Consider the following 14,827-nt stretch of genomic DNA (forward strand, 5'->3'; position numbering starts at 1 on the left):
TCTAGGATTAGAAATTCAATACACCTTTCCAGGAAACACAGTTCAGCCTGTAACAGTTGTGGATGGAGACCAAAGCTGAAAAGTGCTATCAAAAATACTTGCTAATAAAGAGTCCTTGAGGTAGTGGATGACTGTCCGGAGACTACATGTTTGATTCCACAACAGGGACTTGGAAGCACCATTCAGTTCTCTCTGGATTGAATCTGTTCCCACTCTGAAGACTGTTATTATCATAAATAAAGGTACTTAGTTTATATATTTTCCTTATCTTATATTTTCTGCTATTAAGAAAAATATATTTACTTGCCTTGGCCTCAACATGCCAATATTACCTCTAGAGCTACTTTGATTTCACTCAGAATACAGAAATGTAGAGACAGAGGAGATGTCATCCAGCCGTTACCCCAGTACAGAAAACTCTTACACAATATTTTAGTTTTATAATCACTCCATATCTAGCTGTACCCTCTCAGTAGTTGGAAAGCCGTGGTTGAAACAGAGAGGATGTAGTGTATACTGAGTGTTGTATGCATGGCAGTGTATCGTACAAGACTATTTCATCCCTACACATCTTTAGGAGGGAGTCCTCATGACCCCCATTTCTGAGATGAGAAAAGAGTCTGAACTAGTTTAATTGCGTTATATGTCATAACTTGTAAGGAGCAGAACTATGAACTGAAAGAATGAAACATACATCTACTTGCCTGCAAAGCCGTACTCTTTTCCCAATATTCACTACCTTTCAAATAACAGAAACATACACAACCATAAAAAAAAGCTATAAATGTAACAGTTGAGACAGGTGAGTTTCAAAAATAAAAATAATATAGGTGTACAGTATAGACTGTGTTTGAATTTTCCTACATATTATATAAGTTAATGCCAAGAAGGAGAAAAAGTTGCCTTATGTATGTCTCAGTATAAAAGGTACACATGATTATTTAATAATAATGTGTATTTTAAAATATTATTTAATCATATATTTCCACAAAGATTAATCATTTAAAAATTAGAGACCTGGGCAGTAATCCTTCTATTTTCTGAGTTATAAAAATTCATGTGGATAACTTTAGTAAAGGCAGTCCAAAAAATCCAGCCTAAACCAGAATTTCTCTGTCTCTCCTATGCTTCTGCAGTAAAGAATATAAAGTAAAAGCTTTGTAATCTTTGTACCTAATTCATATGACTGCAGATTCTACTAACAAGGTGTGATATTTTTAATCTTTCCACCTAATTAATATTCATTTTTGAAAAGTGGAAATCAGCTTACTTATTTTAAGTAAAAATAAAGGGTACTGCTGTTTGTAACTAATTGCTAATTGAGCAATTACTTTATCATGTGGCACTGGTAAAAACCATTACTTAAGGTTTTCAGCAACTTCTGATTTTAACTTAATGATCATTTGAATCAAAATTATTTAGTAAATTAAACATTTCTTTACCAGGCACTCTTTATACTTCAAGTAATTTCTAATTATGCTACCTAATGAAGTAATTATATCATTAGTTAGAAATATGCCAGCGTAGTAAGTCTTTTTTAAAAGAATAGTAAAGTGTGGTGATGTTGTGTTCCATAAAAAGAAACTATAAAAAATATAAGCCATTAAAAATGCTTGCCAAAATGTGTGTTTACTTCTAGCTCGTGGAGAGGGAATTCACAGAAGTCTTGCCCTTAGCTTTGGTTAGTACTGATTCATGGTAGATTAACCAGAAGGTTAAATGGGATCAAATACTCAGTCTTCACTCCCTCACTCTCATTTTCAATTTCCCATCCTTGCGCTGCAGGTACCTTGAAGAATCTGAGTTAGAATCAATTGGCCTAGGCACACAGTCTGATCTATTAGGTCTTCTACCAGAAACCTTTGGAAATTGTCAGATCATTGGTGCAAGAGCTCAAAATTCTCCCAGCGCTCATCAAACCTGACTTCAGTGCCAAGAAAACTATTTCTACTTTGCTAGAGCTCTTCCTAATTAGCAAAACTTTCCAGCAAATAGAAATATGCCCTGGCAAACTACACTTATGAAGCACTGAACAATAGGCATCTGAAAATGGAGAGACCGTTCAGCTAATTTCCTCTGCTAAAGAAAATGTTGTATTAGCTGCACAGAAAATTGGCTACCGCCACTCCTCCTAGTCCCTGTCCTATAAATACTGCCAGTTCATCGGCCAGAGCTGAATGAGAAGCCCCCATCATTTCTGCTCTCACTTGTTCTTTTTCCAATATCATTATTACGTAGAAGTGCTGGGATGTGCAATAGACTTGGCAAAGGAATTCTTGGATTGTGTGTACCCGTTAGCCACAACTCACTTTTGTAAATTTAGAAATGTTTTTGTGTTTGGACTTATGTCTTCTATTTACCTACTAAAAATTTGTATGTTCACTTTTATCAAGAAAAACCTTTGGTTATAGATCCCCAAATATTGTAACACCTGAAGATCCTCTTGATGAAAGTGAAAAAGAAGAGTGAAAAAGTTGGCTTAAAATTCTACATTCAGAAAACTAAGATCATGGCATCTGGTCCCATCACTTCATGGCAAATAGATGGGGAAACAGTAGAAATAGTGACAGACTTTATTTTCTTGGGCTCCAAAATCACTGCAGATGGTGACTGCAGGCATGAAATGAAAAGAAGTTTACCCCTTGGAAGAAAAGTTATGACCAACCTAGATAGCATATTAAAAAGCAAAGACATTACTTTGCCAACAAAGGTCTATCTAGTCAAGGCTATGGTTTTTCCACTAGTCATGTATGGATGTGAGAGTTGGACTGTGAAGGCTGAGGGCTAAAGAATTGATGCTTTTGAACTGTGGTGTTGGAGAAGACTCTTGAGAGTCCCTTGGACTGCAAGGAGATCCAACCAGTCCATCCTAAAGGAAATCAGTCCTGAATATTCATTGGAAGGACTGATTCTGATGCTGAAGCTCCAATACTTTGGCCACCTGATGAGAAGAACCAATTCATTGGAAAAGACCCTGATGCTGGGAAAGATTGAAAGCAGGAGGAAAAGGGGATGACAGAGGATGAGATGGTTGGATGACATCACTAATTCAATGGACATGAGTTTGTGTAAATTCTGGGAGTTGACAATGGACAGGGACGCCTGGCGTGCGGCAGTCCATTGGGTTACAAAGACTCAGACGTAACTGAGCAACTGAACTAAACTGGACATTATGCATTATGCATTTCTCTAAAAGGTGAAGAAAATCCAAGGACAAGCTGTATTCTCATTAATTTTTCCCAGTAAAGGTAAAAACGTCATGAGTAAACAGACAATAATGTCCTATTTTCCAAGTATTGTATAAAGAGATTCTGGAGATCAAAGCTCCATATCTTTGATATGTGCTAGGATGAAGACTTTACTGTCTTTAGTAAATAAAGTAAATAAACCCTGTTGTCTGATCAGCTATCCAACTGAAGTGATCTTCAGGTTGCTTTCATAAAATTTGATTTTGTGCTGATGCTTTTCAGTCACTTATGACTTATATTTAAAATCATTTGATTTAAATGATGAAGCTTTTTCATTTGGCAATTATTGACAGCACGAGCCAACTTTTGCTTTTTATTTGACTCTACCATGTTTAAATCAATTAATTAATTCAAAAGTATGTACTAACATGCCCAAACTGTTCCAGCCAGTGAATATATATTCTGGTCTCCAAAGAGATCACATTTCTCTTCTCAATCTAGTGAAAAGAAACTGTCAAGGATACAACTAGGTACACGTTGGAGGATCACCACCAGGACTTCTAAGTGAATACTACACAACGGAATCCTGTGAGAAACTGTCTGCAGGTAGGGACTGGTTTACCTATCATGTTCAGGAAAGGTAAATGCTGCACTCTCACCTGAAAATGGCAGCAGCCATTCAAAGGTCTGAGAGAAGCATTAAAAACTAATACAATATTGTAAAGTTTAAAAATAAAATTAAATTAAAAAAAATAAAATTAAATTTAAAAAAAAAAAAAAAAACAAGGGAAAAGCAAATGCAGTGATCTTGAGGCAAAATTGGCCTTGCCAGTTTCAAGGTGATGATAGAGAAGATGCTTAGCTAAGGCCAAGTGAGTGAAGAACAGAGGAATGATGAAGTGGGGAGGCAGAAAGGGCATGTGGAACAGGTACAAACATAGGTTATTCCTGAGATAACAGTACAGACTTTACCTTCTGTTAGGTTAAAAAAATAAACTAAATTACCTTTGGCAAAGGACTTTTCTTTTGGCTTATGAACCTCCCAGACCTGTTACTTTAAATCCTGCTAACACATGAAAAAGACATTCTTATCCTTCATTCTTGAGAGTTAGCTCAAGGAAAAAATTAAATTAAAAAAGACCATTCTGAGTGCTGGAGACTGATGTCTGTGTGTCAGAGGAATGAGAGCCCCATGCAAAGCCTGCAGCAGGCTGGCCGACCTGGATGCGGAAGTCTACCCAGCAGATGACGTCAAGGCTGGGATCCTGCAGCCTCATGCGGGTGCTTATATGTTGGCCACAAGACCTGTAGGTATGTTCTGAAGTTTGCCAGGGACATAAGTGTGTTTTAATTGTAGTTGCCCCCAAAGTGGGAGTAAACACGGTAGCAAAAATTCACTTATTTGGACATCGATGTAAAAGAGACAAGTGAAAATTTGACTGGGTTGAATTTCTGTGCTTCTTTTTAGGGGAGAAAACAAACAAACAAACTACCTTTCTTATGCTTTTACTTCTTTCCCCCTGTTTCGTGTATGACAGTTGAACCAAATACTGAGAAAGAAACAGATTTTTCTTTTCTTTAAGAAACTTTAGTGATGGATTCTTAGAGCATTTCAGTGATATATTAAGATCAGATATTAATCTACTGATTGATATTTTTAAGACTCATACTAAGAAATGATAGGAAATAACCAAAAACTGCTTTTTTTTTTTTTTTTTGGCATTTTGGGGGAGCCACTTCAAACATTTCCAGATAAGTTCCCCAATATAGTGTAGGCTCATCTCTGTAGTAAGTTCAGAGAGACTCTTCATCATTAGCTAACTGTCTTTTCTTTCTATTATGATTTCTCACTGCTGCTCCACAGCAATACTGGGGGAAAAAAGGCTGAAACCGCTCTTAGCTCTGGAATGCAGACAAAGAGAAGGCTGCCACTTTGCTGCTCGACTCCCAACTCAGTCTGCCAATTTGCAGAAGTAGGTTACCAGTATTATTGCTAATGATGAGATCAGAAGATACTGAAGCTGCTCTCACTCCAGCAAGCAATAGCTATCCCCTTGTCATGGATGTGGTTTTCTTGAATTTTTCTAAAGGATCAAGCTGTTAGTACTACTGCTAAATGTCAATATCAGAGAAGAAGTTTTCAAAACTGTGGGGTACATTCCTTCTCTACTTGCCAAAAAGGAGGGGTTCCACTCATCTACAATTAAAAAAAAAAAGAAAAAAGAAATCAGGGTAAAAGGGGACACAGTCCAGAGTGAACAAAGCCTTGGACTGGTGGAAACAATGTTTGCAAAACATTGGAGATACTTCTATACCAAGAAAAGCCAAAGCCGTGATAACTCCAGAGATGTAAAAGGTCTCCTGCTGTGGCCCTGTGCTTTCCTTGTAGAAAACCTGAAATTACAGGAGAAAGCAGGTCACCCAGATTGCATAAACTGGTAGGAGGAGGGAATCATCCATATTTTATTATCTGAATTAACTACAGTAGTTTTTTGGTTTTTTTTTTCCCCTAACTTGTTTGAGAAGTGTAACTGTACACTGAAAGCTCCATTTTTGTTCATGAAGCCATCTCAATCAAGTAATTAAACAGAAGCTAAGGAACTGTAATATAAGAAAGACAATTCCTGCAATGTCCAGTGTCACTGGAGAAACTTCAGTTGCAAACTGAGCTGAGGGATTCATGTGAGCCCTGGTTTTCATCTACTTTTAAAGAACAGGCAGGAACAGAAATATGTTCTACCCTTGTGATGTTTATCAGTAGCAAAATAATTCTCTGAGTACCTCTAACCACAGTAAGAATACTTATATATTGAAGTCTCACTGTTTCCAAAATGGCCCTTGTTAGGGACCAAGCAAGAAACAAAACAACCATTCCAGTCAGGAGGAAAGAGATAGGTAGATAATAAATATATAGTACACTTGAAAATGATAAGGCCTACTAAATAAACACACAGCACTGATTAGTGTTGGGATAAGGATCTGAGGGGTAGAGACAAGAATTAGACATTGTAACTAGAGTGGCCAGTAGGGTGAAGACCACATTCTCAGAAACTCTCTCTAAGGTGCTAGGTGATTGCTGTAAATGAGAAACCTCTAGAGGTTCTGGTTTACTCCCCTGGGGTGGAAAAGCCAGAATGATGATGAATAAGAGGAAGTCACTCTTGCTCAATGGAAATAGAATAGGACTGGAAAGGAGTGTTTCAGGCTGGATTCTACCAGCAAGGGGAACACATGAGCACGGTGACCCTACGATGTGGGCATCCTTGGTCAATTGCTTTGGTCTCTCTCTCACCCCAACACATACACCCACTGGAAGACACCTCTTTATCAGAAAATGCTCTCTCTGAAAATTGAAAAAAAAAAAAAGTACTAAAAGATACAGATCAAAGAAAGAAACTACTAATGGACTGGCTGGCTCTGGGCTTCAAGCCTAAGTCCTTTTCAAGCTTGTAGAGCTGCAGCAAAAGAGAAAAAAAAAGACCAATTGAATCAGAAGGAATTGTTATCAGCTAAGTTTTCAAAAAAAGGAACACATTCATTTGACAGTTGAAGAATGAAAATTGAACTATTGATGTCATTTGTTTGTGAAAATACTACACACAAAAGATTTGATTGATTTGTTCACTTTGGGTGATATCCCAAAGTAACACTTGTCACAAACATATGCCAGTTTTTAAATTTAATACTTTCAATTTTGCAAAGAAATCCAACAGATGCTTAATTAATATTAGAAACTGACTTCTACATGCTTTACAATAAGTCTCTTTTTTTTAGCTTTTGAGGTATAATTGACAGTATTGTTACATGTTAAAAGTGCATGTCCAGGTGATTTGATAAACATACATTGTGAAAGAATTCCTCCATCAAGCTAACTGACATAACCATTACCTCACATACTTATGTTTTCTTCCTTTTTCATGAGAACACTTACATTTCATTATTTTAGCCAATTTTAAGTATACAACATAGTGTTATCAACTATAAGCATCATGCTATATATTAGATTATTGAATCGTATTCATTTTATAACTGAAAGTTTGTATCCTTTTAGCAAACTCTATCTTTTCTATCCTCTAATCCTGGACAACCACTATTCTACTCTCAATTTCTATGAGTTTGACTATTTTTTAGATTCTTTCTATAAGTGAGACATGCAGTACTTTTCTTTCTCTGTTGGCTTATTTCATGCAGCATAATGCCATCCAGTTTCATCCATGTTGTCTCAAATATCAGGGTTTCTTCTTTTCAAGACTGCATAATATCCCATTATATATACTTATATATATATATATATATATATATATATATATATATACACACACACCAGTTCAGTTCAGTTCACTTCAGTCACTCAGTTGTGTCCGACTCTTTGTGACCCCATGAATCGCAGCACGCCAGGCCTCCCTGTCCATCACCAACTCCCGGAGTTCACTCAGACTCACGTCCATCGAGTCGGTGATGCCATCCAGCCATCTCACCCACACACACACACACACATAGACATTTCCCATGTGTCTCCGCAGTAAAGAATCAGCCTTCAATGCAGGAGGCATAAGAGATGTGAGTTTGATTCCTGGGTTTGAAAGAGCCCCTGGATGAGGGCATGGCAACCCATTCCAGTATTCTTGCCTGGAGAATCCCATGGACAGAGGAACCTGGTGGGCTACAGTCCATAGGGTTGCTACAAGAGTTGGACTAGACTGAAGTGGTTTAGCATGTATGCATATATGTGTATATATATACACACATTTATGCATTTAACCCTCTATGGATATTATTTTCATATCTTAGCTATCGTGAATAATGGATTACACATATTTCCTCAAGGAGATTCTGATTTCATTCCCCTGTATTAACCAGAAGTGGGATTGGTAGACTGTATTATTAACTCTACTTTTAATTTTCTGAGTATTCTCCATACTGTTTTGCACAGTGGCTGCAATTTGTATTTTTACCAATAGTCCACAAAGGTTCCCATTTCTCCAAACCCTCACCAACACTAATCTCTGGTCTGTTTGATAACAGTCATTCTTACAGGCATGAGGTTTTATCTCATTGTGATTTGTTTCTGTTTGTTTTTGGTCTTTCGGGTGTCTTGATTCCCTAATCAGGGATGGGACCTAAGGCCCCTGCAGTGGAAGCCAGGAGTCCTAATCACTAAACCACCAGGTAAGTCTGTTCATTGTGGATTTACTTTGCATTTCTGTGTCGATTAGAGATGTTGAACAACTTTTCATGTACCTATAGACAACTTACATGTCTTCTTTGGGAAAATGTTTATTCAGTTCTTATGGTCCATGCTGTACATACACTGTTACATACAGTTACACATAACAAACCCCCTTAAGAGAAGCCCAGAAACTAGCTGAATAGTTCCTACACTTCAGGTGACTGAGAAAATATCAACAGTGAAATAGGAAGGAAAGGCTGAGACACACCTACCCTAATCCCTCCCACAGCCCCCAGCCCCAGCCAAGAACGTACCCATAGCATTCTGAGAGAATCCCAGCTCCCATCTTATCCCCAGAATTTATGTATTTTTCATAGGCATCCATAAAAGATAATACCAAATCTGAATCCCTTAACTTTTGTATTCAGCTGCCTCCTGGACTACTCACCTCTATTTAAAAACAACAGGCAAATAAAATCCAATATGTCCCAAACTTAGCTCCTAAAATCTCTATTTTTGTGAATGATCCTACCCATTCACAATCCCCAGTCCCCAGTCATATTAGAAACCCCCTCTCTTTTAATCCATATCTAGACAATCATTATATTCTAAACATTTCAGCAGCATATTCCCCAATATCCATCCCCTTTGGTATAACTATAATTTAGAACCTCATCAACTCTTGACTGAACCATTTTTTAGGACTCCTAAGTAGTCTTCCATTGAAAACATAGTTCCTTTAAGAACAAACCACATGCTAAGTGTCATATAACAAAATAAAAGAGAGTTCCAACTGCCAAGGAACTGCAATCTGAGAAATAGTGAATATGATAGACAAAAGAAAGAGGTCAGTTCAGTTCAGTTCAGACACTCAGTCGTTGCACTCTTTGCAACCCCATGGACTGCAGCATACCAGGCTTCCCTGTCCATCATCAATTCCCGGAGCTTACTCAAACTCATGTCCATAGAGTTGGTGACACCATCCAACCATCTTGGCCTCTGTCATCCCCTTCTCCCCCTGCCTTCAATCTTTCCCAGAATCAGGGTCTTTTCCAATGAGTCGGTTCTTTGAATCAGGTGGCCAAAATATTGGAGTTTCAGCTTCAGCATCAGTCCTTCCAATGAATATTCAGGATAGATTTCCTTTAGGAGGGACTGGTGGGATCTCCTTGTAGTCCAAGGGACTCTCAAGAGTCTTCTCCAACACCACAGTTCAAAAGCATCAATTCTTTGGTGCTCAGCTTTTTTTATAGTCCAACTCTCAACCCATACATGACTACTGGAAAAACCACAGCTTTGACTAGATGGACATTTGTTGGCAAAGTAATGTGTCTGCTTTTTAACATGCTGTCTAGGTTGGTCATAGCTTTTCTTCCAATGAGCAAGTGTCTTTTAATTTCCTGGTTGCAGTCACCATCTGCAGTGATTTGGGAGCCTCAAAAAACAAAGCCTCTCAATGTTTCCATTGTTTCCCCATCTATTTGCCATGAAGTGATGGGACCAGATGCCATGATCTTAGCTTTCTGAATGTTGAGTTTTAATCTAACTTTTTCTCTCTCCTCCCTCACTTTCATCAAGAGGCTCTTTAGTTCTTCACTTTCTGCCATAAGGGAGGTGTCATCTGCATATCTGACGTTATTGATATATCTCCTGGCAATCTTGATTCCAGCTTGTGATTCACCCAGCCCTGTATTTCTCATAATGTACTCAGCATATAAATTAAATAAGCAGGGTGACAATATACAGCCTTGGTATACTCTTTTCCCAATTTGGAACAAGTCTGTTGTTCCATGTCCAGTTCTAACTATTGCTTCTTGACTTGCATACACATTTCTCAGGAGGCAGGTAGGGTGGTCTGGTATTCCCATCTCTTTAAGAATTTTCCAGTTTGTTGTGATCCACACAGTCAAAGGCTTTGGCATAGTCAATAAAGCAGATGTTTTTCTGGAACTCTGTTGCTTTTTTGATGATCCAATAGATGTTGGCAATTTGATCTCTGGTTCCTCTGCCTTTTCTAAATCCAGTTTCAACATCTGGAAGTTCTCCATTCATGCATTGTTAAAGCCTAACTAGGAGAATTTTGAGCATTTCTTTATTAGCATGTGAGATGAGTACAATTGTGAGGTAGTTTGAACATTCTTTGGCATTGCCTTTCTTTGGGATTGGAATGAAAACTGACCTTTTCTGGTCTTGGGGCCACTGCTGAGTTTTCCAAATTTGCTGGCATATTGAGTGCAGCACTTTCATGGCGCCCGAACAGGGACTGAACACCACTTATGAAATGATGGTGGGAGAGGGAGAATATTGAGACACTAATAGTCAACTTAATTATTTACCTGGAGCCTACCCTCAGATTAGTGCTGCGGCTCTACAAGCATGGAAAAAGCTTCCAAATTCTGATAAAAAGACTGAAGATTTATCTAAAATTCTCCAGGGGCCAGATGAGCCATATCAGGATTTTGTTGCCCGCCTGCTTGATACAATTGGTAAAATGATAGGGGATGAGCAGGCGGGGATGGTGTTGACTAAACAGCTTGCTTATGAGAATGCCAATTCGGCTTGTCAAGCTGCCCTGAGACCTTACAGGAAAAAGGGAGGCTTATCTGACTATATACGGATTTGTGCTGATATCGGCCCTTCATACGTTCAAGGCATAACTTTGGCCACGGCATTACAAGGATTATTGCCTTAGCTGGTTTTAGTGGACGGCTTGATAATCATTATCCCTCAGATAAAATTTTGCAATTTGCTCATTATCACCAATTTCTCTTCCCCAAAATCGTTGTTTCTCAGCCCCTTGCCGACGCCCTAACTGTATTTACCGATGGCTCTTCTAATGGAATAGCTAGTTTGATTATACAGGACAATACTTACCTGGCAGGGGAGATACCATGATCACGAAGGTGGTTTTCCCAGGGCGAGGCGTATCCATTGCACTCCGGATGTGCTGACAGAGCGTTACCGGCAGGTGGTGCCCTGAATGTGGATCTGTCTTAACCGCCTTATTAGCCAGATAGTGTCCTCCATCACTGCTTCCCTGAGGTTTGAGGCATGTAAAAAGCCGGAGAAGGTGTCAATAGTAACATGAACAAATTTTTGTTTACCAAATTCAGGAATATGGGTAACATCCATTTGCCATATATCGTTTGGCAACAATCCTCGAGGATTAACTCCATAGTGGGGGACGCTAAAAAACTGAGGACATGTTTGACATTGCTTAACAATCTGTCTGGCAGCTTGCTAATCTTCTCTGTATCGTTCCAATTTTAGTATATGTGCTGCCGAAAAATATGGAACGCTTCACGAATTTGCGTGTCATCCTTGCGCAGGGGCCATGCTAATCTTCTCTGTATCAAAAATAGATGCGGGGAGCTGCCCGTGAGAATGGGGTCCTTTGTCCAAAGGACACAGCTCTGGGAGCTGCCTCAGTCCTTGAGGGTTTGCTTGCAAACAAAGCTCTCTGTCCTGCCACCCCAGAGATTAGGCGCTTATTTACTGCAGGCACCTGGAGTTCTGTGCAAACTTCTCACGCACAGAGAAATGTTATCTGGTGTAAGAAATAATAACAGGGAGCCATTCCCATGCTCTCAAGACTTCTTGTGACTGTTTGTAAGATGTATAGGCTAACCAAGAAAAAATGTCAACTGTTTTGTCTCTCTCACGCTTTTCTGTATAAATATGAGATGTTGAATAAAGTTGGGGTCAGACTGCGTCCCTTCGTGGTGACGTGTCTGAACCTCTCGACCCCATCTTTGTAGTCTCTTGCTTTAGTTTCTTTCTTAGCCCCGCCATGCACGTTCTCGGGACCTGATCGACTTTGCCGGCTGGCTCCGGCAGGTGGCGCCCGAACAGGGACCTGAACCCTTTCTTTTGACAGTCTCTAGCAAATCAGATGAGGAGATTGACAATTAAAGAGCAGAAACTGGGCAGGAGGGCGGCCCAAGGGCCGCGCGCCCAGGGTGCTCCTCGCGCGCAGCCGAAAAACCCGCCACGATCCGCCGGCCAAGTCCAAGATCGGGCGCGTGGCGACCCCGCCCGCCATGGATCCTGCGGAATTCTTCGTGCTGACAGAGCGTTACCGGCACTTTCACAGCATCATCTTTTAGGATTTGAAATATCTCAGCTGAGATTCCATAATCTCCACTAGTTGTTGTTGTTGTTGTTGTTTTTTTAATAGTGATGCTTTCTAAGGCCCACTTGACCTGGCATTCCAGGATGTTTGGCTCTAGGTGAGTGATCACACCATCATGATTATCTGGGTCATGAAGATCTTTTTTGTACAGTTCTTCTGTGTATTCTTGCCAACCTCTTCTTAATATTTTCTGTTTCTGTTAGGTCCATACAGTTTCTGTCCTTTATTGTGCTCATCTTTGCATGAAATATTCCCTTGGTATCTCTAATTTTCTTGAAGAGATCTCCAGTCTTTCTCATTCTACTGTTTTCCTTTATTTCTTTTCATTAATTACTGAGGAAGGCTTTCTTATCTCTCTTTGCTATTCTTTGGAACTCTGCATTCAGATGGGTATATTTTTCCTTTTCTCCTTTGGCTTTTGCTTCTCTTCTTTTCTCATTTATTTGTAAGGCCTGCTCAGACAACCATCTTATCATTTTGCATTTCTTTTTCTTGGGGACTATTTTCATCACAGTCTCCTATACAATGTTATGAATCTCCATCCATAGTTATTCAGGTACTGTGTCTATCAGATCTAATCCTTTGATCTATTTGTCATTTTCATTGTATAATTATAAGTGATTTAAGTTATACCTGAATGGTCTAGTAGTTTTCCATACTTTCTTTAATTTAAGTCTGAATTTTGCAATAAGCACTTCATGATCTGAGCCACAGTCAGATCGCAGTCTTGTTTTTGCTGACTGTATAGAGCTTCTCCATCTTTGGCTGCAAAGAAGATAATCAATCTTATTTCAGTATTGACCATCTGGTGATGTCCATGTGTACAGTCGTCTCTTGTTTTGTTAGAAGAGGGTGTTTGTTATGACCAGTGCATTTTCTTGATAACACTGTTAGCCTTTGCCCTGCTGCATTCTATACTCCAAGGCCAATCTTGCTTGGTACTCCAGGTATCTTTTGACTTCCTACTTTTGCATTCCAATCTCCTATGATGAAAAGCACATATTTTTTGGGTGTAAATCCTAGAAGGTCTTGTAGATCTTCATAGAACCATTCAATTTCTGCCTCTTCAACATTACTGGTTGTGGCATAGAGTGGTATTAATGGTTTGCCTTGGAAACGAGGAGAGATCATTCTGTCATTTTTGAGATTGCACCCAAGTACTGCATTTCAAACTCCTTTGTTGATTATGAAGGCTACTCCATTTATTCTAAGGGATTCTTGCTCACAGTAGTAAATATAATAATAATCTGAATTAAATTCACCCATTCTAGTCCATGTTAGCTCACTGATCCTAAAATGTTGATATTCACTCTTGCCATCTCTTGTTTGACCACTTCCAATTTACCTTGATTCATTAACCTAACATTACAGGTGTGGTGTTGGAGAAGACTCTTGAGAGTCCCTTGGACTGCAAGGAGATCCAACCAGTCCATTCTGAAGGAGATCAGCCCTGGGATTTCTTTGGAAGGAATGATGCTAAAGCTGAAACTCCAGTACTTTGGCCACCTCATGCGAAGAGTTGACCCATTGGAAAAGACTCTGATGCTGGGAGGGATTGGGGGCAGGAGGAGAAAGGGATGACAGAGGATGAGATGGCTGGATGGCATCACTGACTCGATGGATGTGAGTCTGAGTGAACTCCGGGAGTTGGTGATGGACAGGAAGGCCTGGCGTGCTGCAGTTCATGGGGTCGCAAAGAGTCGGACACGACTGAGCGACTGAACTGAACTGAACTGAACTGATGCAATATTGTTCTTTACAGCATCCAACTTTACTTCCATCACAGTCACATCCACAACTGAGCATTTTTTTTTTTCTTTGGCTCCATCTCTTCATTTTTTCTGGAGCTATTTCTCCACTCCTCTTCATTAGCATATTGGACTCCTACTCACCTTGGGAGTTCATCTTTCAATGTCATATCTTATTGCTTTTTCATACTGTTCATGGGTTTCTCAAGGCAAGAATACTGAAGTGGTTTACCATTCCCTTCTCCAGTGGATCATGTTTAGTAGATTGTCATATGGCAATAATGGGAAAAAGGGCACATTTTCCAATTAGAAAAATGTCATGGAGTTGCTGGATCACTAAAAAAAAAAAAAAAAAAGAATAAACAGAAGAAAAAATTGTTGACATATATTTTAACCCAAAATTATAGAATGCTGTGTGAAAATGATACTGGCGGGATGTAGTTAGAGGGTCAAAGTACACATACAGGTTAGCTCCTGAACTCTACATATTAGACCATGATGGATGATCATGAACTAGCACTCAAGTCAAAAACAGAGAGAGAATTAGTTACATAACAGAGCCATTTTTGACTTTTCCTAAGGGAACATG

General features: G+C 39.2%; 1 non-coding gene and 1 pseudogene across 1 annotated transcript; one reads left to right on the plus strand and one right to left on the minus strand.

Annotated features, from left to right (window-relative positions):
• Positions 1-11,224: 11,224 nt before the first annotated feature.
• LOC112449179 (U1 spliceosomal RNA) lies at positions 11,225-11,391 on the plus strand. The gene has a single exon (XR_003037664.1). It is a non-coding gene; the product is annotated as a U1 spliceosomal RNA (small nuclear RNA).
• A 251-nt stretch (positions 11,392-11,642) lies between these two features.
• Positions 11,643-11,738, minus strand: LOC112449160 (uncharacterized; annotated as a pseudogene).
• Positions 11,739-14,827: the final 3,089 nt, after the last annotated feature.

This window comes from Bos taurus, chromosome 12 (genome assembly GCF_002263795.3).
Source record: "Bos taurus isolate L1 Dominette 01449 registration number 42190680 breed Hereford chromosome 12, ARS-UCD2.0, whole genome shotgun sequence".
Classification (NCBI taxonomy): domain Eukaryota; kingdom Metazoa; phylum Chordata; class Mammalia; order Artiodactyla; family Bovidae; genus Bos; species Bos taurus.